This window comes from Strigops habroptila, chromosome 5 (genome assembly GCF_004027225.2).
Source record: "Strigops habroptila isolate Jane chromosome 5, bStrHab1.2.pri, whole genome shotgun sequence".
Classification (NCBI taxonomy): domain Eukaryota; kingdom Metazoa; phylum Chordata; class Aves; order Psittaciformes; family Psittacidae; genus Strigops; species Strigops habroptila.
In genome coordinates, this window is record NC_044281.2 from 13,036,913 (window position 1) to 13,059,927 (window position 23,015).

The 23,015-nt window shown below is 38.3% G+C and overlaps 1 protein-coding gene across 2 annotated transcripts in view; it reads left to right on the forward strand.

Annotated features, from left to right (window-relative positions):
* The window catches only part of BMPR2 (bone morphogenetic protein receptor type 2), a 112,401-nt gene that overhangs the window by 33,780 nt on the left and 55,606 nt on the right, over window positions 1-23,015 (forward strand). The gene's annotated exons all lie outside the window — the stretch shown is intronic.

The following is a 23,015-nucleotide window of genomic DNA, read 5'->3' on the forward strand; positions in this document are numbered from 1 at the left end:
CTTGGGGAAGAGCTGAAGTGACATTGGATTAGCTGGGATACAGTCTGGGGATATACGGTATTCCAGAATGCCTGTTTGTCTCTTTATTTTGGAAGTAGAAGCTGTGCTGTCAGGCGCAGCTTTGCCCGCGGTTCTTGTCTATTTGATGAAGGCTGTTTGCGGTGCTGGAGAGGCGTCTGCAGTGCCAGGGAGTTGCCAGGACCTCATTAAGTGCAGCTTGGACCAGAGCCAGGCATTCAGGGCAGGGGAGCCTCAGCGTTTTCTCTTCCAGCAAAGAGAAGCAGTTCAGAAAGGGAGGGGAAGAAAGAAAAGACTGCTTCACCCATCAACTGCTGTGTTTTATATTGCTAAAGGGGTTAGCAAAGTTCTTGGAAATAAACTTTAAGCCGTAACTTCTGCTAGCTGTTGTAAAAGTTGAATGTGTTCCCTCCTGTCCCTCGCTTTTCTCCTTTGCGTGAGACACAGTAACTGTAACAGGATGTTCAAAGGTCTCTCTGTACTCTTCCTAAAATTGACTGCCCTTGTGCCATATTCTAATTCAAATGAGAAACAATGTATGTTAAAGATGTAAACATTGCCACCTCAGAAAAATATGGTCTAGTTTTCACATTTCCCATTCTTTGTGAGCTGTAAATTGTTTCCTAAAAATAAGTATTTCAATCCATTTGTTTTCTTAAACTATAAATTACTGAAATAATCTCTATAATGCATAAAGCTAATTTTTTTTTTTGCTAATATTTAAAGTATAGTCTTTATATCAGTTATGGGGAAATCTTCAGGGAATTTGTGAGTTTTCTGAAATATTGAGTAACTGAGATCAAAAAAGAACTTCAGAACTTTTCTGAAGTGAAGTTCTGCTAGCCAGAAGGATTTTCAGCTCTAATGCCAATTTTTCCTTGTGCATTTACTCTATGATTTTGAACTGGATAAGATGTAAGAGTTTCTAAAAAACACAGTAGGTCTGAGAAGCACCAGTATAAAAGGCTTTTCGTTTAAGTGCTACCCTGCTGAATGTTTTAAACAACTAAGATGCAAAACTGTGCCCTGAGATATCTGAGACAACCCAGCATAATTTAGTGCAGCTGAGCCATTGTAATGTGAGTTGGTTTCAGCAATGGATTGGATGAGTGGGTTACATGGATGTGTCTGGGTCTGTCTCTTCTGTCTTTCTCTTGTATTTTACCCAAAAAGATTGCAGGGAGGGGGGGGCAGGGAGAAGCATGAAAATGAGTTACAACCTGCTGCCAGCCAGGGCTGTCAGCTGTGAGAGGTACTATTTGCTCATGTTAGCTGACTTGTTTTGCAAATTTGCAAAAGCAACTCTTTTCCAGACTTTTCTTTAGAAATTACACTCCCCTCATCAGTTTAACAGTTTATTTAGGAAAGTGATGGCATTCTTAGCACAGCTGGGGAAACCTCTTCTACCTGAGAAATAAATGGTGGCTTTTGTTGATGGTCGTACTGGGTATCTGGCAAAATTGATACAGTGCCGCTCTCTGTTTTGAGAACAGAACCTGATAATGAGTCGGAATATTCATAAAACGAACACATGGCCCCTTAGAATCCCCAGGACTTGTGATTTCAGGAAAACCCCTTTGTGGAGATGCGGTAGACAGACTGTCATGCAATTTACTGTTTGAGACCTGTAGTTATCTTTTTATATAGCAGGGAGTATGTTTTGAAGGTATTTGTTACTGTTCTTCAGATGCTGGGCTTATTTAAGCTCATGGAAATGCTATTGAATGAGGTAAATTGTAGTGAAGGAGACTGTATGCTGGTGAAACACTGCTGTTTGTACAGCTGCAGATCAGTTAATAGGGCCATAAAGAAGCAGGCCAGAATGGGGATCTGAATAGTCCTATATTGTCTGAAAACTGTATGCATCCTTAGTTAGCTGGGCTGACTGTGAAGGAGGGAAGCAGCCTGTCCTATACTATGCTGTTAATCACTTTCTTGGGAGCAGGGCAATGCAAGCAGCAGTACTGCTGAGTTACAGTTAGCTTTTAAAACAACAATTTCTTTTACAATGCAGATAAATTGCCTGTGTTGTCTGAAAGAAAATGTGCTGCTTGTTTGCTTTTTCAAAGGGATTTAGGATTACTGTAAGGATTGCACAAACTGCTGTTGAGTCAGTGCAATGGTACTGGCTTTTGCTAGTAAGTTTTAAGAATACGGGGAGAAAGAAGAGTAGAGAGGGATGAACACGGAGTAGCTGGCTGACACATCAACATCTAACATATTTGAGCTAGAGGGAGTTGATTATAATTTCTTGTAGAATATCAGTTTAATTTTTAGGAGATGCTTGCCTCACAAAGGGCAGCATGTACTGTTGGCTATTAGTAGATTTCTTTTACAAGAAATGGTAGTTCTGCAAAAATTTTGTTATTAATGCTAAAATGGGCAAAGTAGATTTTGTTGTTGATTTTCCCCCCCCCCTTAAGTTTGAAAATGACGTATATCTTTCACATTTATCTCAAAATATCTGCTTGATAGTTTAGAAGGTTGTAACTTTCCTTGACATAATCTAAATCATGCTGCAGGTCCTCAGAACCATTTTTTGTGACTCGAGAACTCATGCTGGTGCTGCATGCCATCTTTATACCTAAAAGTAGCTGAGATAGTTAGAAGGAAGTAATTTCATTAAATTTCATTAAAGCACTTTGCGCTTTTTTCCCGAAATATCTGTAAGTGAGAAATTATTTCCTTGAACATGTTTAGATAGCCCAAAAAAAAAAAAAAGTTTTAAAGATTCTGTATAATTATGAGCTGATTCATCCCTTGTTAAAGTTAGGCAGACACATATATGTGGCATTTTTCTGTGCCTTGATGGCATGCCAGAAATGTGTAATCAAATTTGCATGTCTGGATTTGCATTTATTAAACAAAGTTCCATAGTATATGATTTAGAAAATAATTTTTGTTTAGATACTCAATTTAAGAACTGTGTCTTGATGCTGGTCTCTCTTAGTTGTGTGCAGGTTAGATATTGATACCGCTTGAACTTTTTCTCAGACCTGAACTTTATATCATAGGACATTAGTCAGAAATTGCAGACACTCCCTCACTTATGGCGTTTAAAAATGAAAAATTCAAGAAAAATAATTCTTACGCATTTGTGAAACAACAATGGCAACTTAAACCTTTTCCTTGCGCTTCCCCCACTAGTGACTGTCAGATTCCTCCCTGCAATAGATGGACTTCACAGGGACTCCAGATAATTGGCAGCTGAGGTTTTGTTGAATGTTAAAATCCAGGGCTCTAGAAGGGAAATACGGATGTGTGTTCTATTTGGTATTTTTCCAGTATGGCCTGGATAATACTAGTTAATTACTTGGCCTGTGTTTCCCTCCATTATTTATTTTCTTTTCAGAAAAAGAATTCATACTGTCCCCATTTTCCTATTCTTGAATTCTTCGAGAGGTGTGCCAAGGAAGCCCAAGTATTTGGGGTCAGCTAGGAAATGATTTTTCTTCCACTCATAAGAACCGAGCCATCTGTCAGCTATAGCAGAAACTTGCGATAAGAACTAGAGATAGCATTCTTCGATGTATTGGTATTTGTTTTCATTTTTGTGAGTTGGAGGACAAAGGGCTGAATCTCCAGGGTGTAACGATGTTACTAGTACATAACCATAATGCTATTTGAAAATCAAGGCTTGCAAGAATCCTGTAAATGCTGACTTCTGTGCTGCCATAAGCAATGGTTTATTGCTCTCCTTTCCTTGTGCCACACTCGTTCAGGTCAGGAAGGTGCAATAAACATTGGAAGTTCACCCTGGAACTGAGGGATGGCTTCTGCAAACTCAAAAAGGGATTAGACAAGAGCTGGATGAATGTCGTCTTAGTTATTTTTCAGAGTAGGGGCAAAGCCAGAGAATTTATCAGGAGTTTTCATTGTTTTTTCTTCGATGTGTTTTTGGCAGTGAGAATACAATGGAGAACTGATGCATTCTGATGGAGTATTAATTTTTCCTTGAATATTATAATAGCAGTTATAATTCATAGTGGCACTGAAATGACCTTGTGGTTGTTCTTGCTTCCACAGTGCTGAATTTCATGCAGAACAGTGGAACCAATGAAAAAAATTCACAATGATTTGTCACTTATCCCTGGTTTGCTGTATAAAAAATACAAGCCAATGTGGTATCTTTATTCTAGTCTTTATTCCAGTCCTCTGTCTTTTCCAGGTTGATAGGCAGCAGGTATAGTGAAATGTTACAAAATACTCTGGATGTGGTGTAGTGAGTTAAGAGCTGGGCTACTAGAGAAGTCTCTTTTGAAGGGTGGAATTCTGGCTCTGCTGTAGTATGTGGCAAAACTGCCACTGACTTTAATGAGGTCAACCCTTGGGTTGTAAAGGGACTTGAATAAATACCTTGCATAATTCTTTTCTTATTCGAGTGATATTTCACAGGCATTTGGATGCAGATGCCATGATATTGATTGTTTTATTTGTTTTCAGAACTGCAAAAATAGGTGAATTTATCCCGAGTCTGTGTGGTCTTTGCAAGAGCAAATTCTGTGGCAGATGTCCCTGCTAGTCTTTGGAGGCTTTGTAGGAGAGAGAGGCTCCTTGTAAAAAGCAAGATAGACATGGCATTTTGTTCCATCTGGAATCTGAGTGTGTTGCATCAAGGAAGCTTCAAGAGCTGCAGTTGCTATAGTGATGCTTGCAGTGATGTTTTTCAGCACTTATTTGCTTTGAACACATACAAAAAGTAAAGCTTAAGAAAATAAAAATTGACAGCCTCAGAATCATTTAGCTTTAAATGATGGCTTGTGTGGAATCTTTTAAATCAATTTATGCATATCAAGAAAACTGTATAAAATGTAAAGAATGTCTGTTCTGTTCATCCTATTGCCAAGAGTAAGTTTCGGTTTTTAATAGACAAGATTCTTGATTTTAAGATGCTGCTTGTGTCAGCGTATGCTTCAGCAGAAGGCGATGGGGGTTTGAATGCGTAGATCCCGTAGGATTCCATTGTTTATAATGCTTTATAAGCAGACGCTGCTGTGAGGAGCTTATGTCTGATTTTAGATTAAAACACAGCAAGACACTGCATGTTGCACTGCTTCCTTTTCCTCCCCTATTCCGTTGCAACTGGTCTTGGTTGGGAAGCCGGTTGGCTCTGCTGAAGAGGAGGAGAGAGACCTCCGTAGTGTTTCTCGGCTTCTGCCCTGACATCATCTCTGACTCTAATGCTGCTATTTGGCACTTGACTGGAATTTAACAACTTCAGTACAATTTAAGTAAAGTGTAAATAGTTACATGTGTGTACTAAGAAGTTATGGAAGTGAGAAATGTGTATTAGATCTGGTCGTGGGACAAGCTCTGGCAGAATTGGGAGCGTCATGCTTGCCAGAAGTCCTCTGAGAGCTGCTGTGCTGGTAGTAAGTAGGAGGCTCTTTCAAGTAATCTTTTCTTTCAGCTGTAAAATCTCTTGTGTCTAATAAGCACCTCTTCTTTCCATTGGAGCGGTTCTGGTGTCTCTGGCCTTTACCCAGCATGCTTTCATTGAACTCTTAAGAAATTAGTATCCATGAGGTCTTTACTTTTCTGTCAAGTTTGGTTGAAAATAGCAAGTGGGCAGTGTTTTACGACGGTTGGGAGAGGAGGACGGAGCCTAAAAAAAGAACTTTTGCTCTCCTGCCATCTGGTGTCTCTGGGTTATAGAGTAGACCTGGTTAAGAAGAGGTCTGCCAAATTTTTGTGCAGGTAGGAACAAACCAATACAGGAGGAATCTCCATTGCCGTCGTTCTTGCTGCAGTGCTGTGCCCATCTATTGGTGAACGCATATGGGCCTGAGCTCTTCTGGTTCTGTTTGTGGGTTTGGCTAGCAGGGTCACCAGCAGTCCCCAGCAAGGGTCTTCCACAGTGCGTGCTTGTGCCAGTCCTATTACTGTAGCCCTGCAAGATCTCGCGAATGTTCTCGCCGCCTTTCTCCCGAACTCTGGAGTTACACAACTGTTGTCCCATGAAATGAGAGAATTAATTATTTCCCCTGAATAAGGACTTTGAGAGGCACTTTGTACTAATAGGCAAGATGACAGTAACTAGGGCGGTTTTGATCTTGCTTAATATTTTTGATACACACTTGGATGCAAGCATGAGTTGGTTCCTGTCTCAGTTTGTTTATAGTCGGAATAAAGACCCACTGTAATGACTCGGGTCAAAAAATGCCAAAGTGTGGAGGTCAGGTCAAAGGATGAAGAATGCTAAAGAAGCAGTGGAGCTGCATATCACATCAGTGTAATGAATGTGTTAGTATGGGGGTTTCACTGATACGTTTTGAATGGTTAAAAAAGGGGGAACTAATTTCTTCACTGTGGACTTACATTGTGGTTGAAATTAATTTCGGTGTAAGTATGGATGAAGAGAATGACTCTGTGACCTGGCAGCTGCTCATGGGATTGATGCTGTACATACACAGAGTGACCTAGAAAAAGGTGTATTGGTGCTTATGGGAGAAACTGGCATCTATTATCAAATGTATCATGGGGGAATCAGGCCAGGAAGTGATAAGCAGATTGAAAAAAATCAGTGAGAGGCTGAATGCTGTAGGACTTTGAAAAGCAAGATGGGAAGTACAATGAAGTTGAGCATTAAGGGGAGAAATAGCAAGACAGAACCTTACTGCTTGAAGGGTGCGAAAGGGACATCAAAGGGAGCATAAAAAGGAGCTCTGCACTGGAGAAGACCTACCTATGTCTTTAAACGTTTTGGGGCAGATTCTGCTCTCACTGTTTCGAGTAGCTTTTAAAGTTCAAATGCTATCATTATAATAACAGTATTTAATGAGTAAACTCTACTCGGTGTATTCAGAGATTGCTGAATTTCATACTTGTCTGTATTTTTCAGTTACAAGCTAGTAATTTTGCAAAGCCTATGAATAGTCATGTCTTGCTAACATTCTGTAATATTGAAAATAACCTCAAACTTAATTTTCGTATAGGAAAAACAGTTCCTTTTGTTTAGGACTTTACATTTTTCCTTTGCTTCCTTATTTGGCTTTGTGTTGAATTGAAAGAACTTCAGCTGAAGGGAATGGTGGCTCTCTGTTGAAAGACTTACTTACTTAGTTTATGTACTGAATCATTGGGTAGAGAAAGCTTAGTCATGACTGAATTAAATCCCTCTCTTCTTCATCCCTGGAATGCTCCTTTCCATTTGCAACTGGTGGTCGCTGGCTTGCTGTCACTGATGGGAACAGTTGCACATTTCCCCTATTGGACTTTATTAATTTTCCTTTGCTATTACCCTATGAAGATAACCTGGCTGGATTTTTGTTTTCTTGTTGTGTGTTCTGTTCTCTTTACAGAGAAGAGACTTACATACCTGCCAACGTTTTCATGGTTTTACTTCCAATTTTGCTTTGATACCTGTGTTATACATCCTTAAGGTCCAGTGCTCTCAGCATTTATGTCATACTAATTAGAGAGGGGGAGAGGACAGGAGAAAGGATTAATGAAGTGGACCATGAACTGCTTTTTTATTTCCTTTGTGAAGTCCAAACGATTCTGGTTTTGGGACCATCATCACTTTAATTTCTGTTAGTGTTTTCTGGTCCCTGAATAATACAGTGACTGGATAACATTAAAACCCACATTAATCAAAGTATTTCCTGTTTTCTCGTCCTCATAGTCCTTGGCAACCTGCAACTATCATTTAGAAAAAACTAGATGTAATGGAAAATAAACCTTTTAAAAATAACGAAGCCAAAAACAGTGTGGATGAACTTGTGTGCAGGCCCTTTTAGCAATCTTTAGTTGGGTGGATGGATAGAGAGGAAGATTTCAAGAGCTTTTGTATAAGGGTGAAAAAAGCTTGCAAATCTGAGAGGTTTACCTTTCGGTATTATGGGATAGAGACAGCAAGCAAGATTTGGAGAGTAACCATATTGTAAACAAAGAAGCTGAGGATAAAACTATGGTAAACTTCTCTTTAACGACTGCCTCATTCAGACACAGCATTTGAAAACTGTGAATGGCTGTTGTTTCATCTTCTACAGAAGATGTTCAAAGACCTTTAAATCCCCAGAAGGTGAGGGAAAGAAGACAAACTAGAGAAGCAGCAAGTAGGGGAGGAATAATGTATCTAATCTAAAAGCTTTCTGGAATAACCAGTGCATAGTTATACTTCTGTACTTACCCCTAGGCAATTGGTCCTCTCTTGAGTGGCTGTGAAATTCTGACTTTGGCTTCCTCTTCTGAGATAGAGAGGCCATATCAATAGCTAGAAACTGCAGTGAAGATGATCCTGTTTTTCTCCCTCTACAGGAATCCTAGGATTCAATATATAATTCCAAATGACGTAGACCAAGCCAGCGTTAGTCAAACCAAACCATATGCAGCAAGAAATGCCGTGTCCGTACTTCTCATAATGAGATACAGCTCTACTCTGTCTGCTAAAATTATTTCTTTTACCAGCTACCAGAGGGATGACCTCAATTGCTTACTAGTCTTGGGTTTGCTTCAGCATCATCCAAAAGGAGTGGTTTTACCAGATGAATGAATCACTACTATTATTTCCTTCCACATCTGAATTTTCTTCATAGTTAATAAATCTTGAATTTCCTTTGTCCGATATCAAGTTGGAGTGATGCAAACATTCTCCCATTACTAGCAATACAACTTGTAAAGATGTTGAAAGAACACAATGCTGAAGTGTTAGTAGATGCTAGTAGAAAACTAAAGATGTTTCTTTTTGTTATTTTTGTAAACAGTGCTGTAAACACTTCAGTATCTTTTTAAATGCTGGGTTCTGCTCCTTTCCTGTTTGGTAGTAGCTCAGTCTCTAAGTCAGAACAATAATCCTTTCTCATAGCCTTAAGGAAGAAAGTGTTTGGGAAAAACAAACTATTTGAACACTTTAATAATAAAGACACTTACTGAGGGCTGGTGGAAGTTTATATTTTGCAAATTTCTCTACACGTGAACTGAAAAACTATTTGAAAACATTTTGAATATAAACCTGTAACTTCCAGATTTTTCAGTCTTTCTCTTTCCATGATTTTATTCTAGCATCTGATAAGATGTGAATTTTGGCATGGGTTTAGTTTTAGTAAGACTTGGGAAGATGACTGAGAAGTCAAACCTTCACTGCTCAGTATCCTTAGCACTGAATGGCAGGCAGTCTTCTGTAATTCTCTTCACTTCTTCTTTTCATCAGATTTTACTGTAAGCGTAGTTAATATCTTAAGATTTTCTAAAGCTGCAATGTGATTTATATTCTGTAAGTTTCTTAATTTTTCTTTGTTTTATAAATAAAATGAGTGAATATATTGTCCTGCTATACCCTTCTCTCTAGCAGCAATGGAGTGTTCCTGAAAGCACTTTCCAAGTAAGCTAGCTGTCTACAGTCTATGATAATCAGCTGTAATGGCATATAGGCAGCTGGTTTGGTAATCCTTTGATTGCAGTATTAGTTTGTCTCAGAGCCTGAAAACCTGTCTGATCCTGTAAACATGTTTAGTGAATATTGTAGAATAAATCATATCTTGCCTTAAGACTCTAAAACACATATGCATGTTAGGAGTTGTGTATTTTCACTGTGCTCCTGGGTTTTTCCCTTTTTCGATATCTGTGTTTATGTTAAAAGAAAAACCCGCCACATGCCTGTTCTAAAACTGTTTAGCAAAAAAAAATTGAGCTTACATGAATTTAACATTGGCAGGATTTGTCTTTTAATCACCAGAAATTGTTCTTATCTGGCTTATCACCATGTCAAGTAATTCAGGCACAGATCAGGATCTCTTATTTAGGGAGAGGTTGCAAATAAGATTTCCACTATACAAATCTATTTAAAAGAATGGGAAACTTTGTATGTATGTATATCTTATTTAAAATATCCAATATTCTGTACAACACCGTATTTTTAAAAGAAACATAGCTTTAATAATGCATGTGCAAACATGAGTTTTTCCATGTTATAATTTAATTTTCATAAATTAGAGCCAGTTTGCTAGAAAATAAGTACATGAATTAATAAACCTGATCTGAATTCCTTTAAGCTGCTATTTAAGTGTTTACTGCAAGTTATATTGCTTTCTGTTGTTTCTAGTTCAAAGAGAAACTTACTTTATTCAATTCATAAATGATACTATGTCAGCTACAGCCAAGAATGTTGCTTGATCATAAGGGGTTTTTTTCTCCAGAGACATCTAAACCAGCTAACTAATATTTGTTCAGTGTCCCTATCATAAATGTATATAACACTTTGTGCTTTTGAAAGACTAAAGTATTTCAAAATAGGCAAAAGCGTAGAGAAGAAAAACCTCTTTACTAGTAAATTCTGCCATTGTGAAGCCTCTAATATTTTTTTCTTTGTTAGATGATATTTGTCTTTGTTCCTTCCTTATTATTCCCAAATGTCAAGATGCTATTTGTGCTTATTTCCTGCCATTGAAGCATGTCTGATTCAGAAAAAAGTGTGAACTCTAAAAATCATGAGAGTAAAGTATCCATGAAGAAACCCCTGCGCAGTCTGGTTCTGTGCACACCCCTGGAACAGCTGGTTGGTGAATTAGGCTTGCTGGTGATCTGGAGAACCTGACATTTTCTGCTCATACTACCTGTTTTGTCTCATGAGACGTTTTAACCTGGGCTACCTGGGGTATATATGTTGGGTGAGGAGTTAAGATTGTCTTCCAAGCATAATTGTAGTCATCATCTTCAGTTGTGTGATGCAGAATGTTAAGCTTGATTACAGTCTTTGCTTTGAGTGTCTGCATTTTGGGAGTGCCCTTTTCCACGTTTCCTGTCATTAGCATCAACAAAGATAATTAAAAACAATCTTCTACTGTTTAAAATTATTTATTTTTTTGTTTCCTTGTCCCCAGAAGTTTGTTTCTTTGGTGTGACGTAGTGTACTTCAGTACATGAAAGCCAGTCGCTGAAACAAGTGTGTTCAGTAATCTGGGCTTGTCTGCATGTACTAACTATACCCTTTTTAACTGCGTAAGTTTAGAAACCAGAAGTTAATGAAGAGCTTGTCTTGACTAGACACTGATTTTTCTGACTATACAAAGTTTGCAAAAGTTAGCTTGTATCACTTCTTAGCTGAAGAAGTTGGTTTTGGTACAACAAAGATTTAAATGGGAAAGAATGAATGCACGAAGAAAAAGGTATGAATTGATTTTAAATAGTCCAGTGCTTTGCCCGTATATTTCTAACAATTTAAAGCACTGTGACACCAAGAAATATATGAACAGCAACTTCTGTTCAGTGGGCTGATAACCTTGAAGTCTAGCAGAAGCAAAAGTCAACATTTTCTGGGTTTGCTCAGTTCAACAATACCTTTAGCTCACAATTCTTTCCATACTTTCTTTCTGTTAAAGAACACAGTGTAGGAGTGTTTGAAGTAGGTCACAAGTTCCTGCAGTAGTACACAATCTCTTACTAGTCCTTGATAATACTCTGTCCTCTTCATGAATTGGCTTTCACCTTGCATTGATATAATTAAGGTGCCTAAGGAGCCGTTGTGTTGACTATGCTCTTGACTACAGATGACAATAGTTTGTGGGATATTGTGGCATACCATTAAATGCCTTGATGATAAAGACTTGAGATGTTTTTGAACTTAAACATATATTCTTTGAGGCATTCTGAAAAGGCAAGAGGCCCAACGCCCTCATGAAGTGTGTCAGGGTGGAAGCTAGTTTCTGCCTTTTGCTCCTTTTGTCATTTTTTCCAGAGTTTAAGGTTCCAGAGCCAAATAGATTATGCTTCTGCAGGCAGTCAAAGATAATATAATGTATATTACTGATGGTAAAACATAATTATGATTTTGGAACTTAATTTCCTTGTAGCTTCAGATTGCAGAATGTTTGCCAGTTTTCAAATGTTTCAGCATGGTGCCAGTAATGTAAGCTTCCTAAAAATGTTTATGGGAACAATTTTTGTAATATACTATAAAAGACAGGCTGTATGGGTACTATCTTTCTCTAAATCTAAGCTACTGAAGAGTTTTCAAGAAAACATACACAGTAGAAATAGTATCCCTGCTTGCTAGAAAAGGAAGTATGTTACATGTGTTAGGGCAATATCCAGTAACAGACTTTTTTCAAGGGAATCTAAAGTAGTCTCTGAAATAACAAATTTTGCTCTGGGAAGTTTGTTACATCTGAGTTTGGGGGAGAAATACCACATCACTAGTTGCTTTACTGTTGCTTTTGCTGCAGTTTCCTGTGTTATTCCATGCAGATACTTCACTTTGACAGCCCAGATAAACAAAAGCCAGACGCTCATACCCAGAAAAAAAATCTCTGAACTCCAGTCTAGGGCAAAGATAAAGAATTTGGGCTTTTTCAGTTCTGTGAATAGACACTGGCCGCTGGAAAAGATTATGGGTGACTAAGGCTGTGATGATTTCTGTTCTGACATAATTGCTAAACAGTAACATGAATGTCCTTATTTTTCTCTGAATGGAGACATAGTTGTTTAGGAAGTGAATAATTAAAAAAAAAAAATAAATTGGAAAAATGTTAGGTTTGTTTAAATCCTGCTATATGCATATTCATAATTTCAGAAGATTAAATGTAGGCTAGGATTTTTCCAGGAGACCTGGAGAAGTTGGATGTCCAAAATCCCATCAAATTAGTGAAAGTCATCTCCTTCCTTCCCTGTGTTTTACCAGAAATCTGGGCTTTTGAGTGAGTTGGAGTAATAGTTAAAGTGGAACATAAACTTTTAAGCTGGTTTACAAATTATTTTTTGTTGCAAATGTATAAATTTCTTTTGCCCAACATCACGAGCCTGTGAGTAGTTTCTTTCTGAGCTGATTCAACTATGTGTAAAGACTGGAATTCCTGTTTACTCGTGGGGTAAAATAAGCAATCGTTTCATCTTGAGACAAGCAAACGGTGCAAACTGGACAGTGATTTGAAGCCCCAGAGATGCTTTCTGCCATGTGAATCCCCACAGAAAATACTCTCCTTCAACTTTATTAAAATAGTGGAAGTTCTAAGATTATAGCAAAAAACAAAGCATTTGGAGTTGAGAGTAGATGGGTTTTATGCTTTGTATTCCACTAGCATATTTAGGTTAGATTCTCCCTTAAGTAAGTGTTAAACATATTCCATGGTTTGACACTTCTATGGTATTTAATGGTTTAATAATTTAAGTTTTATGCTAATCTACTTTGCTTTCCATTATTGCACTTCAGAGCTTTTTCAGAAGGCTCTTTAAGTATGCTTGGGACCTTTGCATTTCCACATAGGACATGCTGACTGGATTTTGCTTTGATATGGAATGTGAAGTTTCTGGAAATGGCTATAAGCTGGCAATAACTTGAAGTCTGATGACAAAGATGAGCCCTTTAAAGCTAACAAAGTGAATGCTAAAATGCCATGACATTTTACTATTTTTACAACATTAAAAAAACCCTAAACCTGCTGTAATCTCTTGCTGTGAAGCCTTTAACTGTTTCTTAAGCGAAAAGTTGAGTGATAAAATGTCGTCAGTCTTGCATAATCATTAAACTAAGATAATGTTATAATTTTTTAACATACCAGAGCCGAGTTTTCACTGCTAGTAAGTGATATATTTAGAAATTTCATATTGGACAGATTGATAACCTTCCTCTACTACTTGTTTGTTACATACATTAATGCTGTATTGTTAAAAATCAATGGTAATTTAGCATAGGGGAAAAAGGTAGAAGGAAGAAACATGCTGAACTAGACAGACTTGCACAATATAAACAAATGACATTTTGGACATTCTGGAGGAAATCTTCTAAGGCAGGGGAAGCTCCGATTAGTGGCCAAAGTATAGGTAGTCAAAGGTCAGCTTGTTAGGCTCTAATTGAGGCTTCAGGACACTTGGTTTTAATTCTGTAGTTTGTCCTTTTCTGACCCTGGCTTAGTCATTGAGATATACCTTCATTACAGATTCAGCTTGAACCTCTTCCCATATTGGCTGAAAAATGCTTCAGCCTCTTGATGTAAACCATGAACCAGTATTAACTCTGTTGGTTCAAATTTGCTTGAAATTCTTGAATTTTGTGGCAGCAGGTTTTATGCCAGAACACAGGTGCTTTATTGCCACTGCATCCTGTGTTCTTACTAGATGGGTAAATTTTTGATTCTGTGGTAATGCCTGATTTGGATGAGGCTTGCACAGTGAGGTGGTTGGTTATCCTCAGAAACATTTAGAAGGTTGTGGAAATAAGGCAGTGACACGGTTGATGGGTGGTAAGCTCAGGTATTTTTGCATAAAATCTGACAGTGTTTGGGGAATACGTAATTTGTCAGCTGCTAGCAGTAAATCTCTGCCATCCTGTTGCATTCCTGCATGGTTCCTCTCACTTAAGCTGGGCTCTTCTGAGGTAACACTTCGAGAGTAAATTTGGGGGAAAGGAGAACAAGGCCTTCACTAAAGAATTGGAGTTTATTATTTACTTTCTCGCCACTCCATACTTCTCTATTTGCATTAATTCCAATTTTTTAAATTCCTGGTATGGTGGATGCATTGGGCAGGGGCATATAACACGATTGGCTGCAAGGGGAGTATGTGTCAGTGGCCCTGTGGCAGTGAGGCTGTGCTGAGAGGGTCAGCATATCCCCGGTAGGGCCAAGAGGAGGCCATGGACCGTGTACCACAGTGCTGCAAGACAGCAGTGCCTGGGTGAGAAGTGTCAGCCTCATGCACAATATGTGAGATACAACACAGCTGCTACATATCTAGTTCTATTTTATTCATTTAGTGCTAACAGAGCACTGGTGCTTCAGAATGAAACACCAACATACCAAAGTACTGTTGAAGAACACACAACAGGAAAAGGTGGGTGTCTCTGTCACTATTAGTAGTGTTCATCAGCAGACAACACTGCGTTGGGGAGTAAGGAGAGAAAAGAGATTTCAGATTTACTTGCTTGCTTAAAGGTTAGCCTGAGGAGAAGGAAAAACTCAAGTATATTCATGTGCAGAAAAAAGACTTGAATTTTCAAGTCTCATGCTGTTTTGATGGAAAGGGGTCTTGTAATGAACATAAATTATTTAGTAATCTGCATGTGCAGTCATTTAATCACTTCGAAATGGGTATCAATACTAACAATCATTTTAGTTTTGGCACTAGTCTCAGTCAAAGCCTGGCTCTGTGTAATTGTCAGCTTTTGAAACTGTGATGTTACACAGCAAAAGCAGACAAAACCGAAATTTTCATCAATGAAGGCTAAGGACATGTGGTACTGTGAATGCTGGGTATAAACTGTAAGGCGTTTATTGTCAAAATGTATTTTGCGGTATATCTAGAGGAACATGGTATGTCTTAAAATGTAGGAGTTGTTTAATGATCATGAGATGAAATAAACATCTTTTATTAGAAGGAGAGGAAAGCTTATGATCACAGATGTAAATTTCTGAAGCATTTTTCTTTACTTTCTTCCTGCCTTCCTGGACATTCATACTGTATTGTCTCGTGCAGATTTCCTGTCCTTCTCATTCATGTCTTTATTAATGTAGTGGTTGTGTTTGTGGAGCCCACCTGGAGAACTTTCAGCATAGAAGTTTGCTGTAAAGCAATAGGTTGTGCTGTCTGACTGAGCACTCCCTGGCTGTGTGTTGCACTGTGCTTCTCCTGACCCCTTGCTCAAAAAGTCCCTGGGCCATTTCTGGTTGTTTGGTTTAGACCTTCAAGCTCTCATCCTTAAGCTGACAATTTATTTCTCTTCCTGACTAGTCAGTGCAGTTCTCTGCTGTGCAGTTGGTCAAACACACTAGAAAGCAGAGTACTTAGAAGTGTAAATACATGGAAGATTACCAGCAGTTTAGCTTTTTCCTCCCACTATAAGTTAGTATTAATTATGGTCTGTCTCTAAAAGAATGACTTCTTTCAAAAGACACCTGTTTGCGATATATGTCTATATAAGTGTATAGGCATTTAGAAATTTTTGTAATTAAAGCCTATAAGGAGAAGAAGATGAAAAAAGCAGCAGAGTGCTTGCTAAGTGACAGTTTCTTCAAGATTCTGTTTCTCTGTGCATCACACCAGAATTTGGCTGTTAGTAGTTGATAGGCTATACTCAAACGACCCTCCTGATGTGCATTACTTCAATCGCCTTCATTTTAAGAGTTTGCATTATGAAGACACATGCTATCTCATAACCCTGCCTCAAGGGCAATGATGTTTCCCCGTATTGTGTAAATAAAAGAACTCCATAGAGAGCTGACAGGGCCAAAAGAAAACAAGTTTTGTGTCTATGGCTCTTCTGATGAAAATCTCACTAATTGAAAGGACAAGTTACAAGTAAAAAAACCTTGAATCTTTAAAAAAAAATCTGTTGCTGCCTAACGAGGTTCCCAGTTGAATGTGTGGGGCCTGTATTTAAAGAAATCCCATTATAGGCAAACAAATGCTGAGAAACCTTTTTCATTTTTTGCTTTTTTTCAAGTCTTCACCTATGTGGTCACAAAGGCAGTTGGATGTAATTACCAACATGGTACCTGTGGATGTGGTCTATGATGCTAGCAAGTCTCTTCTTGTAGGTTACGTGCAAGTTTGTCTTCTGACTGTTATCTCGGATTCTTTTATTCATGAATATTGTGTCACAAAATGCATTGCCTGGCATTAATGGTAAAGTCACAAATGTTTATTTGCTTATTATTTTTAATTCCAAGAATTAGAATAATTCTTTGTAGCATTTGAGTAACATTTGAGTCCTTTTTCCTTCCTTTTCCCCTCCCTTTGCACTTGATGCAAATTCCGTGTACTGCATTGAATAGATGTAAGGTCAGGAAGCGTCGATTAAGTACTAATGGAACTGACTTCCTATGCTATTAATGAAAACATGACTCATGTTCTAAGGATTTGCAGTTGGATTCCTGTAACTTCTGTTATTTCTGTTGTAATTGTTTTCAGTAATTATGTTTTCCTAGAGCACAAAATGATCGTTAAAGAACTGGTATATAAAAAGCAGTAACAGCATGTTCATTTGTTTAAACCCATCCTAGTACGGATGAATCGTATGTTCACAGCACACAAGATTTCTAACACAGGCAGTAAATACATGTGTAATTTTCTTTTGATCTTTTCTGTCCAGAAATATCTTTAGTGGCGAACGAAGGCAAATACTCATATAGTAAACATAGGGTGGTTTTTGTAGCGAACCGCTAAACACATCCACAATTCAGATATTCGTGTGAATCACTTCTCTGTTCCTGAGCAGTTGGAAGTACCAGAATGGTTACAGGGAGAAAATATCAAAAACATCATTCAAGTATTTTTCCTATAATAACTTGTTTATTCAGCTTTTTTGTTGACGGTAGAACTGCTAAATGCCAAGATTGTAATTGTATCAAAACCTGAGCTATATGCCAACAGGAAATTCCTGAGGTCCTGGGGCTTTTTCTTGAGGCTGTGTAGTGGCATGGGGATGAACTCCATGCCTCTCAGAGCGCCGCAGTAATAAGAGTAAGCCACAGGACGGACTTGGGAAACTATGGGCAATTCCCAGTTCCTTTATGATTTCAGGAAAGTAATTAAATGTAGTCTGTTTCCCCATCCTCCTTTCAGAATATGACATTAAGGTTTCACAATCTGCTGCAAGTTAAGTCTGTTAATGTGCATATGGTGATCGGGCACACCAGTAATGGCAGCCAAGCAGGAAAGCTAAAAATGTTCAAAGTTTGTTAGATTATTTCCTGGAGCACCCATACTCAATTGTAATGCTGCTCATGTATTAAGCATATTTTTGAAACTGGACAGTAAATTGTATTTTTATATAAATATAGGTGTAAAATGAGCCGAGAGGAACAGACCTCATTTTGGGGTTTTTTTGGTGTATGATAGGGAAGTGAAGAGCTTGCCCCACTTCTGCTGTTGTTTTCCCTTGGTAGAACTTCTGGGAATGGTGCCTTCCCTTCTTGTCTTTGTTGGAAATCTCTGCTGGATGAGAGGACAGAAGTTTGAGTTAATTTCATTATGTTTATTGGATTATTTTGACATAGTTTGCCTGGTACACAAGTTCAAGAGGAATGGAAAATAGGCATTTCATTATAAGACCTTCGTGATTTGTTTACTTTTTATCCTTTTCAATGTCAGTCTGTCTGTTCCTACTACAGTTGTCTGTGGTAGCAAACTTTTCAGTGGTGTGTGACATGTAAGCATTCAATTGCCATTTGTTTGTTTCAACATCTTTCTCGTAGTCTTTCATTAAAGGTGAATTACAAAAGACCTGAATGTATAATCGGTTCTATGTCATGAGCAAATATAGTTCATTATGAAATATACCTTATAAAGATAATAAAAGTACCAAAAGTTCTTCTCATATGTTGTGAAAGAAATAATAAATAGATGTTTTCCAGTTTTGGAGGTAGCCTTAAATGTGACTTTCTCCTTTTCATAGTCATAATTTTCATACTTCTAAAATTACACTTTTGTCACACACTGATTTAATTGGATAATTGCATTTAAGTACAGCAAACTCTCCAGAGCTGTCCCCACCTTACCCTCACCTCACTCCACCAAAAAAACATCATTGTTGCTCATTTGATTCAGCAGACTTATAATCTTTGGGGGAATACATGCATCTTTGGCAGTTTTTTCTGTTTGTGGCGCTTTAGATCTAATGATGAAAGAGGTATTACAGATTTGCAAATTTGTAGAGAAACTGCAGTCCAAATTAAGTTTAATGATTTCACTGCAGTTATTTTTGTGATGCTCAACTTGTGCAGGAATAATGAGATAGATAGTTTGAAAGGGCCTGTAAAAGAGTTGAAAAAACGTGATTTCTTTTAGGAAGAGCAGGGCTCTGAATGTACTTCAGCCATACAGAAGATGTCGTGTGAAACCTGTGCTGCCACCTGTTTTGGTGCTAGGTTTTGGGTTTGTTTGTATGCGGGGACATTTTATATCTGGGAAAATGTACTGGATAGCTTGATCTGTAAATGGATTCTGCATTTTCCTGATTTGAGTTAAAACTGTTGGTGCAACCTTGGTCTGTGAAATCTGTAACGAAAGGAGTGCTGCACAGTGACCACAGGGTCCTTAATATCTGGTGAGCACACCTGTCTGCAGGGCTTTGCCCTTCATTTTTTCTGACATGGGTAACAAATGAATTGAATATATCAAATGGATCAGTTCAAGAGCCTCAGTTTTCATAGGATAAATAAGTTGTGTATTTTAATTGTGCTTGTTCTTTAATAAAGATCTTAACATTAAGGTATTTCCTTGGGTTGGATCTATTTGAACTCTAGGCAAACAAGAGAATCCAGTAGTTCTAGTCTTACCCTACTATTTCGCTTGCCTTGGAGATAAAAAATACCATGTAGCCCAACTGAGGAATATAATTTTTCTGTCTTAATTACTACACATGGAGTATGTTGAGACCTTTGTCCTGCAGGAATTGCAGAATAGTTGAGGTTGGAAGGGACCTCTGGAGGTCATCTTGTCCAAGCCCCTCCTCAGGCAGGGTCACCTAGAGACAGTTGTCCAGGCCCATGTCCATATGGCTCAAAGGATGGAGTTTTGGAAGAAGCAGCTTTGGAAGTGGTTCCAGCTAAGCTACTGTAGAGAGCATTAATGGCTGCCCTTTCGTGTCGCAGGTGCAGAGCTCCCAAGGGACACGTAGATGTGTTTCAGCTCTGAATGCACCATGCATCGCTGTTGGCTTCCATGATGACTGAAGACTGACATAAGAAGTCATCCATGAGGAGCACATGTAAATCCAAATGAGCAACAGTATTCTGCCTTGAAGGGTAAGATTTCAGTCAGAGTAGGTAACGTTTAGAACAGGCACCCCAGCACTTTGGTGTATTTTTGTAGTAGTATCTCAGTTTCTTTTGGGGAAGGCTTAAGGTATACTCATCTATGCTGGAGGTTGCTTTCAAGGCCTGACTTAGAAGTATTCCAATACTACAAGTTTTTAGAGCTGATTATTTTCCACTGCCTGGAAGAAGGGAACCTTACTGCCAGATTCCCAGAGCAGGAATGTGCCAAAGTCATGCAAAGAAATTGAAGCAGCTCATCTATTCTGTTGTTCTTCAAGAGAGTTTCTGGACATCTGAATGCCCTACCCAATTTTCTTCGGCATTACAGCTTCAACAATGAACCTACAGAGGCCATAGAGAAAAATAAAGTAGCTTTTGTTATGTGTCCCCTGTTCTCCAGATGTTCCATGCCATCAGGGCAGGGGCAAGGGTCAGCAGAGTATTGCAGTGGGTACTGCTCCCACAGGGGTTGTACTACTCTAAGTTATAATCGAAGCAGGAATGTGCAGTGATCAGCATGAAAACTCTAGTTGTTGGGTGAGTAACCTTTATTTTTTGTTGGAAAAGTTTCCCACTGAGATCATCTGGCATTAACTTGTGGCAAGTTAACTTGCTTTTTTATTAGTTTGCTAGAAAACTGATACAGACACTCAGGTGGGAAGCAGTGGGTGTTGTACTTTCTCATGCTTGCCCCTTCCTCCCCTCTGCAGGTATTCTTTTAGAGCAATACATTTTTTTACATCAGAAAAGCCTTTGGTAGCAACTGTTATTTTCTGTAGTGTATGGTTGGACAGCATCTAGCACAAGAGTTAACAACTTTTCTTTTTTGAAGTATTTGCTGCATGTTCTTGCCTCCTAACCTTGATCCTAAGCGATTTATAGAAAGGTGAAGAGACCAGAAAAGTAGGCAATTAAAGCTGTCTGTGTCTCTGGAGCACAGACATGACATGTGTAAATGCATTTCTGAGAAGAAAGCAGAAACAAAAGATTTCCTTGCTTTTTCTTCTGTTAGCTCACAGCTTAAAAGACATTTATTTATTAACCTATTGAGGTATTAAGAAAGTAGACTTTCCTGGAATTACTTTTTTGTTTGTTTGTTTATTTTTAACCACAGTTTTTTGATAAGGAAGCCAAATCTCTGTGGTTGTTCTACTAATTCTGGACTTCTTAAATTATTTTTCACAATAAAGGGCTAATCTTGCAGCAATCGAGCATTCTGTAAACAACCAACATCTCAGGTGACCTTAGTCCCACTCAGCTATCACACACAACTGATTTAAAAACCTTCGTAATGTCTTTAAGGGGAGATACGTCATATTTCACAAGGCTGTATAATTCTTTCCTGTTCTCTCTTGAGCATTTCAGTTCTGTGATAATTTTTTCTTCTTTTGGCTTCCAAAAAGTTAGTCAGCTCCAGTCCCCTTACGGCACTGGAGTACTGTCCTTTCATACATTGTTTCTTGGCCAGTCCCATGTCATGGAGCAGAGAATGCAGGACAGATGCTTCACGCCTGGCATACTCAGCTGTTCCTGAGAATAAAACTGCTACGTGAGACTGGCAAGTACTGCTTGAGGCAGCATATGCTAGCTGTTAATGTGTGACCTTTTTGTCCTCAGTAATTCGACTAACTGTATTCATTTAGAAGGAAAAAAACTAGATATGAAATTTAGGTAACTGAGTTTCTGAACATCAGGCCACTGCTTTATAATAAATGTATTTATCACTTCAGAACTCTCGTTGCAGATGTAAAGTGTTAATTGTACACTGACTAGTGTGCAGTGAGGTGTGTGAGTAGGCAGGATGGATTGCTGGCCAGGTTATTGGAGTGCATGGAACTGCAAGCGATTGAATTACAGTGGCTTAAGAAGTTCCTGTCTCCTCAGCTGACAGTTTTACCACCACTGAGCTGACACGCAGCTCAACTGATCATACATACCCTACCAGACCACTAAAAAATAAGCTAGGTTATGCTATTTTAATTACTGCTTCTACAGAATAAACTGGGAGTAACTGACAGACTGCTTCTCTGAATGGTGCAGCTATCTATGGTTGTCTTGGCGTGAAAGAATTATGGATTTTGACTCCTTAATATAACATGTATCTGAGTCTCTTAGTTTGTCTTTCTACTACCCAATCACTGTGCTGGTGACACAGTGAAACAGCATCGTTTTTCAGTAAGTCTGCCTTGCTGAAAGATAGCTTCTTTAAATGATCAAATCTGCAGAATGATCAAATAAATAAATCCTCCTTGAGGAGGTATTTTATACACAGACAGTACCTTTAATAATTTACAATTATGTGTGCTATAAGTTCAAAATCTGCTTTCCCAAAAGACCAATCTACTCCACCTTGCATCTTTTTGCTACCAGTGCTTTCATGGGAGTTGAAGAACTGGATGAAATCTAGTTGCTGAGATACAGAATACAAAATGTGGTTGGATGTTTGTTGAGCTATACTACTGATAATACTTACTAAATGCGTTGTAATTATACACCTAGCTTTCCATGTATTTTATAAAATCATTCAAGGGAAGAACGAAGATATTCTGTACAAATGTAGGATTTATTTATCTTGGACTTGATGCCTTTCTGAAGAATTTCTTGTTTGAATGTGTTTACTCTTCCTAAAGAAAAGCTGACAGAGACATATTGGCATGTTTGAGTTCTTCCATTGAGGTGATACAAGCAAGAAAGTGTAATCATATAGGTAAAATGTATGAGCTCTTAAGATAGGAAATTTGTGAAGTTCACTGGTTAAATATTCTTGTACAAATCAGTGTAATTTTTTTGGGTGGTTTTGGTTTTGTTCAAGAAAAAGTTTTTTGAGGTGATCATATGTATTTATTTTTGCGCTCTCTTTCTATGTTTTGTGATGTTCCTGCTGGACATTCCACAGGGAGACTTTACATGCAGCATTGCTCCTGTTTACAGGCAGTGTTTCCCAGAACTGCTGGTCAATCGTATGGGTTTTAGTCCGCCATTAGTATTTCTGTTGGTGGTCATTAATGAAGTTCTGTGAAAGAGCTCAAACTGATAGGTTGAAAATGTAGAAAAAAAAGAGAGGTCAACAAAAAGAGAGTGGAAAAAAACCTCTGAATTAGGTAGGCATGGGGTTGCATGGCAGTCTGGGGAAGATCATCTTGGTTTAGGATCTGGAAACAAAGCATGTGGTTGCTGAAGAAGCCAGGTAACAGTTGCATAACTTATGCTTGAGGACAAATGGTGCAGGCTATACAATGAAATTTTTATTCTTCACCTGTGAACTTCAAACACTTCCACGTTCATTTTGAAACATCTGTTAAAGTTTGC